This window comes from Ambystoma mexicanum, chromosome 4p (genome assembly GCF_040938575.1).
Source record: "Ambystoma mexicanum isolate Mex_15411 chromosome 4p, UKY_AmexF1_1, whole genome shotgun sequence".
Classification (NCBI taxonomy): domain Eukaryota; kingdom Metazoa; phylum Chordata; class Amphibia; order Caudata; family Ambystomatidae; genus Ambystoma; species Ambystoma mexicanum.
The window spans coordinates 1,157,842,103-1,157,861,014 of NC_090927.1; the positions used below are offsets into that span (position 1 = coordinate 1,157,842,103).

Genomic DNA, 18,912 nt, shown 5'->3' on the forward strand with positions numbered 1-18,912 from the left:
TAATTCCCAGTGTGAATAACTACATTCCTCTCATGTCCAATAAGCTATATTTTAAGTATTTCAACTCCCTCTTTTGTTAATTTATAAACATAACACCAATGTTCAACCAGGTCTGGTGTACAGATTACTGCCGCCATTGTTAGTGATATTTTGTCATTCGCTTACCCAGCAAGGGAGAATCATAGGATGCTTGTAGGGCACTATATGCTGAAGCCTCCTACTGTGATTGCAGTCCGAAACGATAATGCATTGTTTTAAAAATCTAAATTTCCCAGACACTATACTGATGACTTTCCATACAGACCATACATATGGTCGGTATGGAAACATAAATAAAAGAAAACAAGAAAAGGTCCAAAAAGGTCAGGGGAGGATGGGGTAGGGGCAAAGGTGGGTGTGGGATGTGTAACCCTCCCCACACACACACACCAGATACCCCCAATAAAAAATTATTAAAATTTTTAAAAAAGGGTCAAAAAGTGAAGGCTAAGTTTGCCTATTTTTTCAGGGAGTCGCGAAAGGGAAATTTGCACTTCTTACAAGGAGCTATAAAGTGGTTATCAAGAAAACTAATTAAAACTGAGAAGAAAGTGTCATACCTATTTAATGTCAGATTTGTCCCCTCTTCACTCCCTTTCTGAAAGCAAACTGGCTCACAGAATCTCTGGGGTTTTAAGTGCCCCATACTTCAGTTTTGGCAACTTGTTGAGGCCTGGACCCCTGATGTTACCCGACACCACCACCCATGGCGCCTTGGGTCACATTGACATGGGCCAAGTGTCTGACTCCTTGGAGTGAGGCTGTGTCCCACGGATTCAGATATCCTCCAAATCTGGGGCTCCTACATATCTAAAACACGCTTGTCCTCCTCGGCCTAACTAAATGTGGGTCCTTCTGAGCCCAAGTTGTTTATATTCATTTAGGCTCCTGAGCATTCTTGTCCTCCTACGAGTAACTACATGCCAAACAAACCCTTTCGCTTTGGCAGATATTGGGGAATGCACTTCCTGAGAGGTTCCAAGACGGAATTCTCTTTCCTAATTCTTGGGCTAGCCTAAAGGCCTAACTCTCCTCATTTCTCCTGTGGTTTCCTTCAGTCTCTCTGTGCTTTCTATTTCAGTGCCTCCTTTTACTACACAGTTGTTCTTTACTCAGTGTTCCTCTACCTTCTTCTAGATCCATGGTCAACTACTTCCCGTGTCACTGCTCTTTTGTATACCCTCTTAAAGTCTTGTTTATACATTTGGTTTTGCAACTAGTCAGAAAAACGGTAAACAATAAGAAGTCTTAACTCACATTGGTTGGGTCCATTATGTGCAGTACTTTGTATTCAAAATGTAAATTGGTTGCACACAAGGCTCTTAATAGCAACACAAATTACTATCTTTAGTCTCTTGTGGAGAGCTGTGATTAAGGAAGCGTACTACTCAGACCACACTGTCCAAACGCTTCCTTAATCACAGCACTCCACAAGAGACTAAAGATACTAATCTTCTGAGTTTCAGGGCAGTGCAAGGAAGGAGGGGTAAGGCTAGTTCAGTGTAGGGCCTGATCTAAAGCATCTAAGGTTGTGTCATGTTATTAGGATTTGTACCACACAGCATCCATTTGCATGGTCTCCAGGTGCTCAGGTGTATCTGAAAGAGGGAGTGGGGGGGCATGTGGGTAAGGTTAGTGGGGATAGAGAGGAACAGGCAACATAGCTTTGCTGTAGTGTTGATGTGTGCAGAACAGAAGTACCTTGAGCTCTGTATGAATGACAGTGTATAGGGGTTCTGTGTCAAGAGCATGGAGCATTTGTGTCCAAAAGGGATCCTCATGTGTCTCCGGTGCAAGTATGCATTGGCCAGGGGCGTTCTGTGTATTTTGGTTCTAGAGGTAAATTCTGAATTGTACTATCTGTTAGGCAGTGTCTGTCTTCAATTGCCATGTGCGAGTGGCTTAGTTGCTATGCACATTGTGTGTTGGGAGAGAGAGAGAGAGAGAGAGAGAGAGAGAGAGAGAGAGAGAGAGAGAGAGAGAGAGAGAGAGAGAGAGAGAGAGAGAGAGAGAGAGAGAGAGAGAGAGAGAGAGAGAGAGAGAGAGAGAGAGAGAGAGAGAGAGAGAGAGAGAGAGAGAGAGAGAGAGAGAGAGAGAGAGAGAGAGAGAGAGAGAGAGAGAGAGAATGCACTAGTCATTCACTGTCACATTGATTTCAAATGTGCAAAGGGTTTAGGGGGCGGGGGTTGTTAATCGAGAGCCTGAGCTAAGATGGTAGCTCTGCACAACGGCCTGCAAATCCTGATAACATTCTGTGGATCCAGATGTTTTCCCCCCAAGGAATAGACTGCAGGTGGATGGCCCAGAGAGCCGATCCGTTGAGGCTGAGGGAAGAAGAGTGACACGGAATGTGGGGAAGCAGGCATGGATCAATGCACCGCAGAAGATGGAGGAAGGCCCAGTGCCTGCTAAGCACCAGCATATAACAGATTTCAGTGAGGTGGGCCGTCAGGGAACTCAACCGGCTGAGATCACGACCTGAGCCCAGAGGGGCAGTGCGCCCTGCCGAGTGCGACGGGCCCGAGCTCTGCGGAAAGTGTAGCACCTGGCTGGATTGTGAGAACCATCCAGAGGTATGAGCACTGCAATCTGATGCAGAGTTAGCAGCTATACGAGGCCGGGTGAGACTGCCGAGATCGCAGGAACCTGGAGCCGGAAGAGTTGGAAGGGGCTGAGTGCGAGAAAGCAACCAACTTGGAGGTGATAGGTGTGCCGGGAACTCAAAGCAGAAGGGGACACCCTGCAAGCTGGAACTCATGTGGTGAAGACCCACAAGTTAGAGGGCGAGGCAGAGGTAGGGAAACATACTGGTACTCCATTGTAAAAGTGGATGGTGGGAACTTCAACAGCTAGCCGATTGCATTCAGATCGGCTCCCATACTGAGAGAACTCTAAGAGGCTGAATAACTGGATAATCGTGCAAAATACTGCGCTCCTCCCGTCTAACTCTTCAGGGACAGCAACTACTAGCAACAAGCGTGCAATGGGGAAAGGAGACAAGAACCAGCTCTAGCTTTTCTTTGAAAGTGGCACAGTAATTAAGGGGCCCAGGACCCCAGTGTTGATAAAGGCGTTGACAGGGTAGGGCCTGAGCGGGTAAGGACCACCCAAAATCTGTAAATGCCCACTCAGTAGCACTATTTGGGCATTTACAGATGTTAATGTCACTAAGTTGGGCTCAACTACAGTAGCTTCGGGCCCCACTTGGAAAATCCTGGCTACGCCTCTGAGTGTAGGCTTCCCAAGCACCAGAGTGTGGAGGCGGTAATGGAGCAGGATACTGAACCCTGCCGAGGATGTTAAGGAGCTCCTCCTGCAACTCAAGGTTGGCATAGGCAAGATGGATACCAAAATGGATGCCCTCACAAACAAAGTAGAGCCACTTCAAATGCAGGTAGATGAACAAGGCGCTAGACTTGAGGCAGAAAAACATCTCCGATTTAGAAGACGTATCTGCGACAACTTCCTCCAACCTCAGATTAATTGAGGAGACGCTGAAAGCCGTAGGTGTGAAGAATAAAGACCTGGAGGGACGTGCGAGGTGGAACAATATACGCCTGGTCGGGGTGAGTGTGTCCCAGATACACAGAAAGATTAAGGAATTCATAGAGAAGTAATGCACGGCAGTGTTTGATCAGAATGAACTCTCATCCATGTTCATTGTGCAATGCGAGCACAGGATCTCTGCTTCTAGGCCTATTCCTGGGGCTCCACTGAGGCCAATTATTGCACAGATCCTTAATTATACAGAGATCAGGACAGAATATTGAGATTGTCCAGGCTGAAATGTGACCTGACCTAAGATGGCGACCAGATACACATTTACCCAGATTTTTCAGCAGCAGTAAAGGCATCCAGGAGAACATTTGCAGGAGTGAAGCATGTTCTCCAGGCTGCCAACTCCTTTGTTGAGAAACTTCGACATGTGACACACCGAGAAGATTCGAAACAGCGAGAGAGAGCTACCACCTAAGGTTGTGAGGTGCATAGTAGAACCTGACTATTTGGGCACCTCAGATGCTTGCTGACCCTGAGCGGGGTTACTATGTTAGAGGGGAAGGATTGTTAGGGAGGAGGATAAGCGCTGATGCGTAAACCTGTTGGGGATACTATTGATATGTAAAGTTTACAATGAGGGAATATACAAGCAAGGACTAGGGGTCCTGGACGGTTCAAGCACCCCTGTGCGTGGAACACTTCCGGTTATCCTGGGTTGGATGCAAGATGGGTGAATTGGGGTTGCCTGGATAGGTGGGTAATGGAGGGGAAGTTGGGGCAGTTTTCTTTTGTGTTCATTATACGAGTGGCCAGGTGTGGGAAGGAGGCTTGCATTACAGGTCAATGAGGATAATCGATTGTGTAGACATACATTCACACAAAGGGAACGGAGGTAACCAAATCAGCGATGTAGTGAGGTGGGGTGCAATGATATGGTCCAATGGGCAGGAACATCCTAGTAAACCCCCAGATGGCGTTTAAGGTAGCCACCTGGAATATAAGGGTAGGCAACCGCCCTGGCAAAACTAAGACCATCCTCCTATAAATGAAACGGCATAACAAATATAGCATTCCTTCAGGAGGCACCTTACCGAAGCCTCAGATGGCGATGGGCATCACAGTGGGGTTGTCCCAGGTACTATTTGTTCTTTTGAACCAATGCAAGAGCAGTCGCCGTCCTGATTTCTGGTTCCCTCAGGTTTAGACTGCAAGAGAGATATGCATACGGGGAAGGCAGAGCCTTGATGGTGACGGAAAATATAGAAGGGATACCGGTCCCACTGGTCAATATCTGCGCCCGAAACTCGGATAGCCCTCCATTTAAAAATTGGGTGCTAGAGGGTTTGGCCACAGCGGGGGAAGTCTGTGGTGATCTGTGGAGGGGACTTCCAACACTGTCCTTGACCCCAAAATGGATAGATCCACTGCTGGTCTAAAACAAATTCCAAAGCAGGCCAAAAGATAAAGGAAATCTGAAAAATGTACGATGTGGTTGAGCCCCTAGCGTGCCTGCTAAGGGGACAGCACTTACAGAGAGACATTCAGCTATACTCTCATAAATTGATCATTTTGCTATGTGCAGATGATGCAATGCTGTTTATAAAAGAACCACATGTCCATCCCAGTATTACAGCAGGTGAACCGGTTTGGAGAACACTCCGGGATCTGTATCAATCACGAAAAAGCCGTGATTTTTCTTCTGATATCACGTCTGTCTTTAACGAGGACTTTGGGTTCATTAGGGAACTGGACAACACAAGGTATTTGGGAATAGAGATAGCAAAGGACCCGGACATACTCTTTTGGGAAAACTATGGCAGAACGGTCGATAAACTTAAAAGATGAGTGCAAAGAGGGGCGTGGCTTTGAGCACCAGCGATGTGGTCGCTCCGCTGAAGCTGCCCGTGGATCGCCGCTACCGCAGCAGAATTCATGCGGTTCCCTTGACTGAAATGATTCGCCGACATCAGCAATAAGGAGCATAACCGCTAGAGCTCAAGCGGTCTGAAGATGAAGAGCCTGCACGGAAGTTCTGCGCCCAAAACCGCCGTCTGAAACACAGCGCCCTGCAACCCTTTGGAAGCAAGATGGCGGGCGCTCCTGCGAGTTCAGACGCAGCCAGGAAATGGAGGCGGACCCTACGCTGACACAGGACCCGGAGCAGAGGAGAGCCCGGGCGCAACCTGCAGCCCGAAATCGGATGTACAACGCGACCCAGACCTAGCATGACGGTGAGGGGGCCAGCGGAGCATTAGCCGGAGGGATCCTCCCCGGCTCCCAGGCGTGATACGTGGCGACGGAGACCGCGGCGAGTCTGCACTCCACAAGCGTTCTGGAGCCGGTTCCCCCTGCGCGGGACGGGGAGGCGGGAGGAGAGCTGACGGACAGAGCCCACTCCCAGAGGAGCGAGCGCGGCCGGTGGGGACCCCCCGGTGGCGGAGACCGGGCTGAGGCTGCGCTGGGAAGGGAAGGCCCGCCGCCTACTCCTGCTTCTGGAGCGGCCCGATTATGGGCTCCACCTTCGGAGAGGGCTAAACACAAGAACCAGCAAGGGGAACCGCACTGAGGCTGTGCTGGTGGCCCCTCTCATCTGAGATAGCAGCCAAAGTGGGCAACACAGAAAATCAGCCTGGTGCCCACCTCCCACAGACACTCAAAAGCTGGCCCTCAGCCCTGAAGGGCATCGAAAAAACAGACTCTGGACACAGACAACCCTGGCCTCCCCCACTAGAAGATAGCAGCGTCCCGCCTCACCCCCCTGCTGCCGCGGGCTGTGACCCTCAGTTGCGGATCCACACCTTCGGACTGGGTGCACCCTAAAACCACGCGCCACTGAGGCGGTCTGCCCCCCCTTAAGGATCCCTGGCTGCACAACGCAACCGCCGGTGTAAACCAACGGCCTCTGCAGATTCTTTCTCCACGATCTGCCTCCCGTAAGTTTCCTGGGACGCCCCGGCCCACATCCCTGCCCAGCTTCGCCCCCCCCCCCGGCCCACATCCCTGCCCAGCTTCGCCCCCCCCCCCGTCCCGGGGGAGAGGGACAAGTCCCTGGGCCCCCTCCTATTGGTAGGGGCGCTTGACCCTCCATCCCGCCTAGCCTTATTGGAAAGGCGCACATCGCCCCAAACCTGCATAACCCACCTCCTTAGAAAACTACAGGGATCATTGCCTGCAGAACCGCAGCCACCATGTCGAAACAAACGAAGGCCAGCAAAAACTCGGACATAGCTACTATGTTCTCGACGACAGAAAAGGGTAAGAAACAGGACCTTCCCAGTCTTACCCCGCAAACACCCCGTGGAGGAGAAGAAGCCCTCGCTTCCAAGGGAGACTTGATGGCTTTTATGGCGGACAGCAAGACCGAATTCCGCTCATGCCTAGCAGAACTCTCCACCAAAGTGGAACAGACTGACCAGAGGGTGACTGAGGTAGAGCAGAGGCTGTGCGAGGTCGGAGATCGCTCACTGGAACATACAACCACACTAGGGGAGGTGCAGCGCTCAGTCAGAGCCCTACAAGATAAATACGAGATCCTAGAATATAAACAAGAGGACCTCGAAAATAGGGCCCGCCGCAACAACCTCCGGATCTGAGGAATTCCGTCCTCTGTACCCGACAAAAACCTGGCAGAATACGTCGGAGACTTCTTTCGGTCCTTGTTCCCAGATCTGGATGAAACCCAGCTTGTATTAGACCGCACCCATAGACTACGCCCACGTCATGGAATAGACTCGGATCTCCCCCCAGATGTCATCACCAGGGTCCATTTCTTCTCTACTAAGGAGGCCATCTCGGCGATCAGCCGTACCGGGGACAAACTCTCTTTCTAGGGCTCACCGCTCCAGATTTATCAAGATCTCTCAATGCTCACCCTCCAGAAAAGAAGGGCGCTCTGACCCCTGGCACTTTCTCCAAGACCAACAGGTGCGTTACAGATGGCTATTTCCAACGGCCCTGCAGTTCTTATTTAAAGGTGTGGTGCAACGTATCAGTCACCTGGAAGATGCAAGTAAAATCATGCACCCAACCTCGCCTAGAGAATCCGCCTCACCAAACTCAGACAACTGGAGGCCCAGATCTGCCCCCCCCCGAAGCCAAGGCGGCCGTCATGGTCAAAGGTGCAGCCAGTGGCGTTGCTAGGGGGGGACTAAGGGGGCTATAGCCCCTGATCTTTTGGTTGTAGCCCCGGATAGAATCTCAGGAGCTACAGCCAAAAGACTAGCAAGCCCCCAGTCCCAACAGTTCCGACATCAGCATAGCACTGGGTCTTTTCCAGACCTAGCAACTCCCCTGGGTGCAGCGGAGCAACCGGAAGAGATAACTGAGGATGGGCAGGGCGCACGCTCTGTAGGCTCTCACCACACATTTCCCACCAACCGTCTGACCCTGCCCCGCAAGGAACCATCATCTTCGGGGTAAGGAACATGCGCCATTAACTGCGGCGGCAGGCAATATCCACGGCTCATGCCCGCTCCAAGGGACGTTCCAACTCTGAGTCCTTGGAAATCCACAGTACTGTATTGCTTGTTGGCCCCGTTGGCCAAGGGTGGGACCACTCACACAATGTCAGCCCACCCGCAAGTTAAAGTTACGGCCCCCCGTTGGGGGCTCGTGTTAAAATCCCAAATGCAGGTTGACCCCTTCTTATCTCTCACTAGCAATGGCGGTTGACCCAGGCACTATCGGCCCTTCCCCCCCAAACCAGTCAGCGGGGGAGAATCTGGCCCCGGATCCCCAAAACCTAAGACTCCTCTCCCTCAATGTCAATGGGCTGAACTCTCCCGCCAAACGGAAAAATATCCTGCAAAAACTCCAGGAGGAGGCGGCCGCGGTGGCTATGCTTCAGGAGACCCACCTGCTACGAGCAGACATCGGGCGTCTCCGCTCCCAGCTGTATCCACTCCAATTCTTCGTCTCAGGGGAGACTAAAAAAGGAGGCACTGCAATCCTCTGCAGGAGAGACCTACACCCTCAAATCCTGGACACTAACACAAGCTCAGTAGGCCGGTTCATAGCAGTCAAATGCCTCCTCCTTGGTGACTTATATACCTTTGTCTCCGTGTATGCTCCTAACTCTGGCCAATCAAACTTCTACGACTCTTTGAGCACGTCCCTTTCGCGCTTCATAGAAGGCCAGGTGATAATAGGAGGGGACTTCAACGGAGTACCAGACCCGATAAGTCGCACCCTCCGACTCCAAACGACTTCACCCAGGCACTGAGCCTCCTACACCTATTCAGATCCCTGGAGGTGGTGGACTCGTGGTGGGTCTTACACTCCACTGAAATAGACTACTCTTTTTACTCTCATGTCCACCGAACCTTTTCGCAGATTGACCTCCTCCTGGCGTCCCCACAAACTCTCGCCATTATCAAAGAAGTGTCCATTGGCTCAAGAATTCTATCTGACCATGCTCCAGTGATCATAGAGATCCGGGCGCAGAACCCCATCCTTAGTTCTCCGCGTAAATGGTCATTATACAACCCGATCCTCAATGACATGTCAGTGAGAGACAGAATCATGATGGCGATCAAGAATTTTCTTGAAGAAAATACAGCTTCTGATACCTCCCCGGCAAATAACTGGGACGCCATGAAGGCAGTGATCAGAGGCGTCCTGATTGCACAGGGATTAGCCTATCATCGGAACAGGTGCCAGACCCGGACAGCCTTGGAGGAAGAACTGAAAGCGGCAGAGGAGACCCACAAGGAAAAAGGCTGGTCCCCCAAAACGCAGCGAGCCCTACGCATTGCCAGAAAGAAGCTAGAAGCCCACTATGCAGAACAGACCTGCGCAATTAATGGCCAAGGCCAAACAATCCTACTACGCAAAGAATAATAAGGCAAACAAATATCTGGTAGCCAAACTGGCCAAAATAAAACAAACACTATCTCCAGCCTGCGCGACCCCCAGGGAGTCGTCCAATATTCAGAATCTAATAAACAGCAACTGGCGGTAGCCCACTTAACTCAGGTCATGACAGCTACTCCGCGAGACCAGCTCAAACAGAAGGAATACCTGCAAAGCGCAGCACTCCCCCAACTCTCCACCTCGGCAAGGGAATACCTGGAGGCACTAATCACAGAAGAAGAGGTCGAGGAAGCCATCAAATCGCTCAAGACATGGGCCCCAGGCCCGGACGGATTCTCCACATGGTACTACAAACTATTCAAACACCAGCTGACCCCCTCCCATCCCCCCTTAGTAACTCTCTTCAACTCCTTCAAAGATTCTGGTTCGGTGACCACCTCGATGCAGGAATCAACTACTATTCTTCTACCCAAGCCAGGGAAAGACCTGAGAGACCTAGCCTCCTACAGACTGATAGCACTATTGAACATAGACGCACACCTGTATTCCAAAGTCCTCGCGAATCGTCTGGGTCGCATCCTACCGGAGATAATCCAGCCAGACCAAGCAGGTTTCATCCTAAACCGGTCAGCAGGGGACAATATCCGTAGAACTCTAAACTTGGTGGACATTGCCGCCCGAAACTCCCAAAAACTAGTACTGATGGCATTGGATGCCACCAAGGCATTTGACAAGGTGGACTGGCCATTCATGAAACGCACGTTGGGGGCTTTTGGCTTTGGAACAGCTTTTCAGACAATGGTTCTGGCCAACTACAAAGAACCCAAAACATTTCTGAGGACCAACGGATCCATCTCGGCCCCGATCTCAGTGTCCTGTGGTACGAGACAGGGCTGCCCATTATCACCTCTGCTTTTTGCACTTACCATGGAGCCCTTTGCCCAGAAAATAAGACAAAACACCTAGATCAAAGGCCTGCAGGTCGGCCCTTCCCAACACCAAATCGCCTTATACGCTGACGACGTCCTGCTAACAATCTCAGAAGCCCGCCCCTCCTTGAAGCATGCCCTGGCAGAAATAAGCAGCTACGGTGAGGTATCCGGCTTTTCAGTCAACTTCGCTAAATCAACAGCCTTGGGCATTGGCCTCGCCCCGGAGGAACGGGAAACACTGACCAAGATGAACCCGATCAAGTGGGAAAAAAGAGCCATCCCCTACTTAGGGGTCTACATCCTGGCGGACCCAAAAGAAACATACCAGACCAACTTTCCCCGGCTATTTAAAGAACTGGAGGGAGACCTAAGACGTTGGACGACCCAGGAGCTCTCCTTGATGGGGCGAATAACAGCCTGCAAAATGAACCTTCTTCTGAGGTTTCTTTATGCCTGCTCCTCCCTCCCAGTGGCAATCCCCGCAACAACCCTTCGAGATCTACAGAAGAAAATGGTGAAATTGATATGGAGGGGTAAGAAAGCTAGAATTCCCTCCAAAACTCTACTGGGTGCCTCCAAAATGTGAGGGCTTGGAGTCCCGGACTTGCAGGCCTACAGAGTGGCGGCCCAATTGGCACACGTTCACACATGGCAAACAATCACAAACCGCCCCAGATGGGTAGAACTGGAACAGTCACGGCTGCTCCTACCCCTACGATTCCTGCCACAAATCCCGGCCCCCCTCAGAACACATTGGGGAGATCTCCTTCGGGCAACCAAACACACCCTGAGTTCCTAGGACTGGGCACTAAAACAGAAGGGCGTCCCGAGGGGCCTGAACCCACAATCGCCGATTTTCCACAACCCAGCTTTTTCACCCGGGTCAAACCCGCGCAATTTTCAACGCTGGATAAAGGGTGGCCTTGAGAACCTGGAGCAGATATACGAGGGAAATGCGCCATGCACGTTCGAACGATGCAAGGAGAAGTTCCAACTTCAGGAAAAGGACAGATTTACCTACATACAACTGCGCCATTGGTGCTCACAGCCCCAAATCCTACAAGCAGCACCGCGCGTCCTGACTTCACTGGAATTATCGCTCAAGGACCCCCCATCTCAAGGCAGGATATCTACCTTTTACAGGCGTTTCCTAGGCCATTTCCTGGTCGAGAGAACCCGCTGCATGGCGCAGTGGGAAGCCGACTTGGGGCACCCGATAGAAGACCAAACATGGGTGGACATTTGGACCCGAGCACACTCCTCATCCACCTGTGTCACCAATAGGGAATGTGCATATAAAATCATGCTGGTACTACCCCCCCCTCTTAGGCTCCATCACATGAATCCCATGGTGGACCCCTCCTGCTGGAGAGGATGTGGCTACCCTGGCTCCTTCTTGCACATGTGGTGGACGTGCCCGAAAATCCAGCAATTTTGGAGACAATGCCTGGGGACGATTACACAAATCAATGGGGCAACGGTTCCGCTAGAGCCTGGCCCCGTCCTGCTGGGGGTCCCGGTCCCGGCGATCTACCCACGCTTCGGGAATAAGGCGAAACTGTTGACCCAATGCCTTCTAGTCGGGAAATCGTTGCTGGCCCGCTACTGGAAGTCCCCGGACGGCCCCTTTTTAGCTCATTGGTGGACAAAACTATGGGACATACTGATAGCGGAAAAGGTGACAGCAGCAAAGGCCGGGGTCCTCCACCGGTGCCAGAACATTTGGGGCCCGGTACTGGAATATGTCCAGCGATTTCCCACCCTGACCTAGAAGCCTATCAATGCCCGATGGACCCTGAGAAACTGGGAGGAACCCGGAGGGGACACAAACTATGGGGTCACAGAGGGGAGGGCCCGGAGAGTAAAGGCCTTTGCAGGGGAACGGAGGGAGGGGGGGGGGGGCAGGCCCGAAGGGAAATGGCTGGGGGTTAACACGTCTTTGCTACTGTTTACGATGTATGTTTGTCAAACTGCCTTGACTTAAAATAAATACTTTAAAAAAAAAGACGAATGCAGAGGTAGCACTGCCTTGGGACGAATTGCACTGGTCAAAATGATAATCCTACTAAGATTCCTATATCTCTTTCTGAAGATTCCCCTTTATTTCTCAGCACACCTTTCCATTGGCCTCAGGGGGATCATTCTGGAGCTTTTTGGGCGGGTAAGCAGCCGAGATTTAAGTGGGATAAATTGTCACAACCTCTTGCCAGCGGAGGCCTTGTACTCCTTGAGGGATTATCTGGCTGTGAAAGCACATTTCTTATCTTTCTGGTACCCTGCAAGACCAACCACTGTACTGCATGTACAGATACAAAGGGTGGTGGCTGCACTGGCATTACTCCCATTGGTGATGAGTGGGGATAAACACAAGGGCAAGGAGATAAACATAGTCATGTGTACGTGCAATGCAGGGAATAGGACAGCAGTAAAATTAGGAATGGTTGTACTGTACTCCGCCCACCCCCCTGCTTCCAGCTAGATATGTGACAGCGATGGGAATAACTCACAAGAAGGTCTATAACAGTCTTGCGACTAAACTTTGCTTGGATGCTTTCGGGCACTACTTTTCTGAGGGAAACATTCTGACCCTAGAAGCCTTTAAAGAGAGGGGATGCAGCACCCCACTAGACATATGTATGTCTAATGGAGTCTAACAGCCACCAGAAGCTGGACAGCAACTCAAGGTCTGACCCCTGTATAAAGATTCTCAGGAGGCCTCCCAGTCTAGTCTGTGTCCCTTCAACCTAGCCTCTGATGCTGTGGCTTACCTAGCACGGTCATCCCCTCTAGATCTTCTTATTGCCAATTGTTCTCCCTGCCTAAGCAAACACTGGGTCTGTTTTCCAGAATCTTTCTCCAATCACTAGCACTTCACTCTCTCTTTATCTAGAATGTCATTCCAACAGCCACAGATTCAGGTAGCTTGGGACTCCTTGTATCGGGGCAGATAGAGAGATTGGGTCGATAATTAATCTGATTAATGGATCAGTTTTCATAATCTGTCTCTCTGATGGTTCCACCTCCTCACCAATTGTTTGATCCACAAGTTAATTTGCATACAGTTGTTGTGCATATTTTACTATTAGGACTAAGCTGGTGCCCCAGTCCGTGCAGCAATAAGTGTAAAGAAAACTGGTTAGGCTGTTGGGATAATGCAGTTGTATCATGGCGGCTGGCAGACCCGAAGCTCCAGCTACTCTGGGTCTGTTTCTTTCCTGGCATCTGGCGTCCTTACCCTAACCGCGAGCAATTCGTCTGTACCATCTCGGTCTGCCTTATAATGCATCTTTAGACCTAGGTTGTAATCCAGAGTGGCACTTGCAAGCCTGACATGCCTTGCCTAGTCAATCCTGTGCCATGCATGGAACCGCAACTGGGTGAAGTTCGATATCACCTGCTATGCCTGTATATCAATCAGTGGTTTCTCATTAGACGTATGGGACTGTTCTCTGAATTTGAGGTTGAAGCCTTGTAGTCCTCTCCTGTGAGGCAGATTTCCGTCAGACAGTTATCTTTTGCCAGGTTTCACCAGTGCCACATTCCAGTATCACTCCTGAAAGAACCAGATAGGGCCCGGGGAAAGTCCCCAAACACCACCTCCAAGGATCATATTACAGAGCAGGTGGCTATCTCTGGCCCCCAGAGTTCACCAGCCTTTCCCTATTGGTGACAAAAAGTGACCTCATGGCACTGGGAGCAAAGACTTGTCCATGAGCTGGTGTAATGGCTGCTACAGCAGCTTTTGCTAAAGCACTGAGTTTCTCCCTAAACCAACTGAACTGTCTGTAAATTGCATTCTTATGGAAAAGGCTGCTAAAGACATATGGTTTGTGGGAAAGATGGGTGTTGAAAGAATAGCTCCCCTTAGATAAAGAAGAACCATTCTCCACTAAGAGTATCGTTAAAGCACCTTGAGTCCCTTTTTAGAAGCAGGAGTTCCAACACCTCTTGGGCCACATTGATGCAATCAAGATCGTGTGGCAGTATCTGCTGCATTACAGTCTGAAAACATGCTCAAATATGGGGCTGGTGCACGTATGCATACAGTTTGACCATTCCGTGGTTGAATCCATCCCTCTTCCAAGATGAGCACAGGGTACATTGTGGGTGCAACATCTGTGTACTCCAATGGTTCAAAATCTGTGCGACCTCCATAATGGAAAGTTTCTACTCATAAGGCACTCGACTCTGCACAGTCAAGAGTCCACACTTAATTTAGTGACCCCATTAGGTGAGTCCCAAATGGAAAGAGGATTTTAGATTGCCCAGATCCTACATTTCTGGGTAAGCTTGAACAATTGAGGAAATCGTGTGAGCTAGGAGAACACAGTGTGTTGTCCATTTGGGCAACACCATTGTTTCTTGGACGGATGGTACGAAAGACTGAAAATGATCTTCAATGATGTGCATTTTAGGTTTTTGGGACCCCACACGCTGGGTGTGTAGAAATTCTCCAGGGTGGCATTCTAACTGCAAAGTGAGAAACCAGTCACTATGAATATTTTGAGGTCTGGTTCATGATAAAGCAACCATTTTTTAGAGGTTCTATCTGGAAATCCACTACTAATATGCTTTCTCAACTAATTGTTACATCAGCCTCGACTGGGTGTGATTGGGCCTCATGGTTCCAATGGACAGCAAGGTGCTGCTATGTATGAATAGTCTGGCCATAGAGTATTACCAGCAAACACAAAGCCATGAGTCCCAGCATTCCTTGAAAAATAATGGCTTGAGGTCACTATAGTGACCACACTTCCCAGTGGTCTTTGCGTAGCAAGCAATATAACCTTTGTTTTTAAACCATTTTCTTTTCATGGTAAAACTAGAGGAACCCAATTATTTAGCTTTACATACTCCTTTCCCTTCTTTTAATCAGTTTAATATATCATAGCAAATTGATTACAATGCCTGCTGCAGTGGTCTAGGTTGCCCTGAGTTTAGAGGCAGCGGGAAGAGGGTGTTTATTTTGTACGCTCGCTCCCAGCCCCACTCGTCCAGAAACAAATCTGAAGCACTGTCCCACTCACTCTAGGAATGTTATTCCCTCCATAACCCAGACTCCATGCCCTCACTCTACAAAACTCTAGCTACCACCACTACTCTAACTGGCTCCTCCCTACTGCTCACCCTCGCTCTACCTGTCCACTCCTGCACAACTCCACTCTACCACATCCACCCTTCCTTGCCCCCTTAACCCCCCAACACTCCTCTATCCCACCCACTCTACCACACAAGTGAACCCACGGCGCAGCATTCTCTACCCCCACACAACTTTCCACATCCATCCCTCCCACCCACTCCTACTCCTACTTGCCTTTCCTCGCCCCCATTTCCCTACAGCTAAACTTCACTGCACCACCACTCTGAATCCCCAGTCAAACCTTCTTCATGCCCTCACTAACCAGGCTTGTGTCTGCCCTATGCCACCCACCCTTCACCACCTGTCTCTAGCCCCTCCTACTCTACCTCACTCCTCCAAATCATACTAGTCAATCCCCATGCACCCCCACCTCACCCCACCCACCTCACCCCTGCCCACCCTACCATGCCTACCAGACCATAGCGCATCTCTGTTCATCCTCAATCAACCCTTCTAGCTCATCTATGTATACTTTCCATTCATCCTACATCACCGATACCCTACGCCACCCACTCTTCCCCAACGTTGTCCATTAACCCTTCCATAGCCACTCACCCCAATTTACCCCAGTTTATCGCCAAGCTCCCACAGTAGCTCACCTCTGCCTAACCCCACAAAACCAGACCCATCCGTACGTACCACACGGGCCACTGGCTACTACCTCCACATTAGAGCACCATCAATTCCGCCACCCTAGCTCACCATTAAAATCACCATGCTTACCTTAAAATTTCTAAACAGTGTTTTCTGACATGTAACAGTAGTACACATAATGAAAAGACTTTGCACACTGCAGTGCAAAGCACTCCTACTACATCGAATACTAATGTTATTTTTGTGCAAGCCATTATTTGTAGACCGGTTTAGAATGAAGTACTAGAGACCATGTATATGCTGCATTCTTATCTATAAATGTAAAATGAAATAAACGACAAAAATACCTGCCATTTCAATGGCTGCGCTCGTTTATGAATCACAAACAGTTAAGACCCTCCCTCATCAACGAGCGAGAAAGGGAATGCAAGTGTGTGCCCCTATAGATATTGGGTATAGTATTTTGATTGAAACTGCTTCTGTACAATATTTGTAAGGCAAACGTTGTTTTACTTTACCACGGTCAGAAACAGCCCTTCTCACCATCGTGGCCCATATTTTCTTTTGGAAGGGGATAGTTTACATAGTATGCAAACAACAGGAAGCTCACTTACAATACTGTACTGCATAATGGTTAGTTGGTCAGTCAAATTACTATACATAGAGATCCTGCTCGAATAGCCCAAACATTTTTTTATTGAATGAGTGAATGAGACATGTTTTCAACAGCGACCCCTAGAGTAAGATGCACATTTTAGACTCCAACCCAAAGAGTACAAGAAAGGTTCATTCAACCTTCTATGAAAAGACTAATAACTAGATACTTCCACCAGAGACCAGACGGACCCAGGCATTCTCTAGAAAAACAGACCCTCTGAAGGGCTGCATCGCTTGATCAGAGGTAGCGCCAATTTGCATTACGATGTATATTTTCCTGCCAATTACAAAGTGCGATCCTCACCAGTGATTCAAAAGGGAACCCACCTTCAATTAAACTCTGGCTTCACCAGAAAACCAAAGCAGCCTCCACCTGTGTGGAAAGTGATATTGTTTTCATACTCACCAATTTTCTGCATTCCGTGCCACGCAGCGATGGTGCAGGGTGCTACAGGAGACTAAAGGCTGCGCCCGTAAATCAAATTTAGAATTCCTAAGTGCAGCCACCAACGGGGCTCGATCAGACTTTGGGGTGAGTGGAAGAATCGTTCACCTCAGAATCACACATTCGGCATTACCACACACTCGTCAGACTTTTGCAAATAAAAAATAACTTATTTTGCAATAGCTCCAGTTAGGAGAATCGAGCAGCAATCTTGAGAAACCTAGGGACTATTTTCGTTTACAGTAGGAGATTGGTGATGCCAATAACTAAGAGCTCAAGTCGAGGATACACGCGGGTGGACGAGTCCCCCCACTTTTATCAGAAGTCCCACCATTTTTTGAGAGGGCACCTTGTTATGCTAATTTCTGGTGAGACCACATTCAATTGGTTTGTTAATGAGTCCCCCCACTTTTCCTTTTAGGACTTAACCCCTGATAAGTGTAGCAGTTTTCTATGCTTGCTACCATGAGGGGAAGCACATTCACAGCACCAGAGGCGTTGGTTTTGAATGCAAGTAAGTGTACAATATGTTTGCTGTACCTCAAGATCCATAAGATTAAACAGCTCTAGCTTATGTTTTAAATGACACAACACGTGTTTGATTCTGCAAAAGACTTGCTTCCGTAAATTAAGGAAATAACTTTGCATGCCTGTCAACCTCTAGAAATGAAAATGCGGATGAAACTAGATTTTCATTTTCAGAATGCACTCTGCATTGACACCTATTGTCCGGCACAGGGATTGGCAGATAAGGCAATTGACTTCTGGGTGAGTTAACAGGTATGTGTTTGGGCCAGGCTGCTCAAAATTACATACTATCTGCGATAGCCTGTGTGCTCACGGCCTCATTTCTTCCAGGTGTTCTTCCTGTTCTAAAATAACTCCAGTGTGGCGATGTCCCCTTTAAGTTTACAAGTCATTACCACCATCTTATCACCTTCAACATCAAAGCCAATGTAAAAAACACCAAACAAGACGTTGCCCCTCCCATTCATACTAGAAATAAAAGGGATAGAACAACCAATAGGTTACTTCCACTTATCCTACTGTTGCTGAATAACATTTCAACATCCTACACGGACCCCACCGTCCTAGTTGATACTTACAATCACGGTATGCTCCAATCCCTGAATTCCATTGCACCTCTCAAGTTAAGGAAAGCTAAACCACGCTCTCACTTGAATTCATGGTTCACACCACAGTTGAGAGTACTGCGTAAAGCCAAACGCACCGCTGAAGCCCATTGGAAAAGCCTTCCCACTGCTCCCAAGAAGGATAGCCTTACCATAGCATCACTGAACTATAAAGAAGCTATTTTCCAGGCTAAAAAAGAAACCTACAATAACCGAATCATGCAAGCGGAGTCCAACACAAGGGAGCTGTTCAAGATCCTGAAAGAGCTTGAATCCCTAGTGTCCTCTCTGGACTCCTGCCTTAAAGACAGCACCTGGTGTGCCAGTATTCAAAACGCACTCTTAGGCAAAATCACCACCCTTCAAGCCAAAATTAACATCAAACAAAACAGCCTTCACTCTAACCACTAGCCCAACACCTCCTCTCGCACCACTCTGCCCTCTACACTTACTCTCTCCCTTACCCTCTACACTTACTCTCTTACTCTCTCACCCTTCACCTTCTCACCACTAACGATTGCAGAAGTTGAAAATATCAACAAACTCAAACCCACCAACTGCCATGGGGACACTTGCCGAGCCCCCATTATCAAGGAGGCTGCCTATGAGTTAGCACCCTTTATCTCTACCTTCATAAATTCGTCCTTCAAAACAGGCATTGTC

The 18,912-nt window shown here is 49.3% G+C and overlaps 1 protein-coding gene across 11 annotated transcripts in view; it reads right to left on the reverse strand.

Moving 5' to 3' along the window:
• MAP7 (microtubule associated protein 7) overlaps positions 1-18,912 on the reverse strand; it is a 1,989,984-nt gene that overhangs the window by 1,783,344 nt on the left and 187,728 nt on the right. The window lies entirely within an intron of this gene.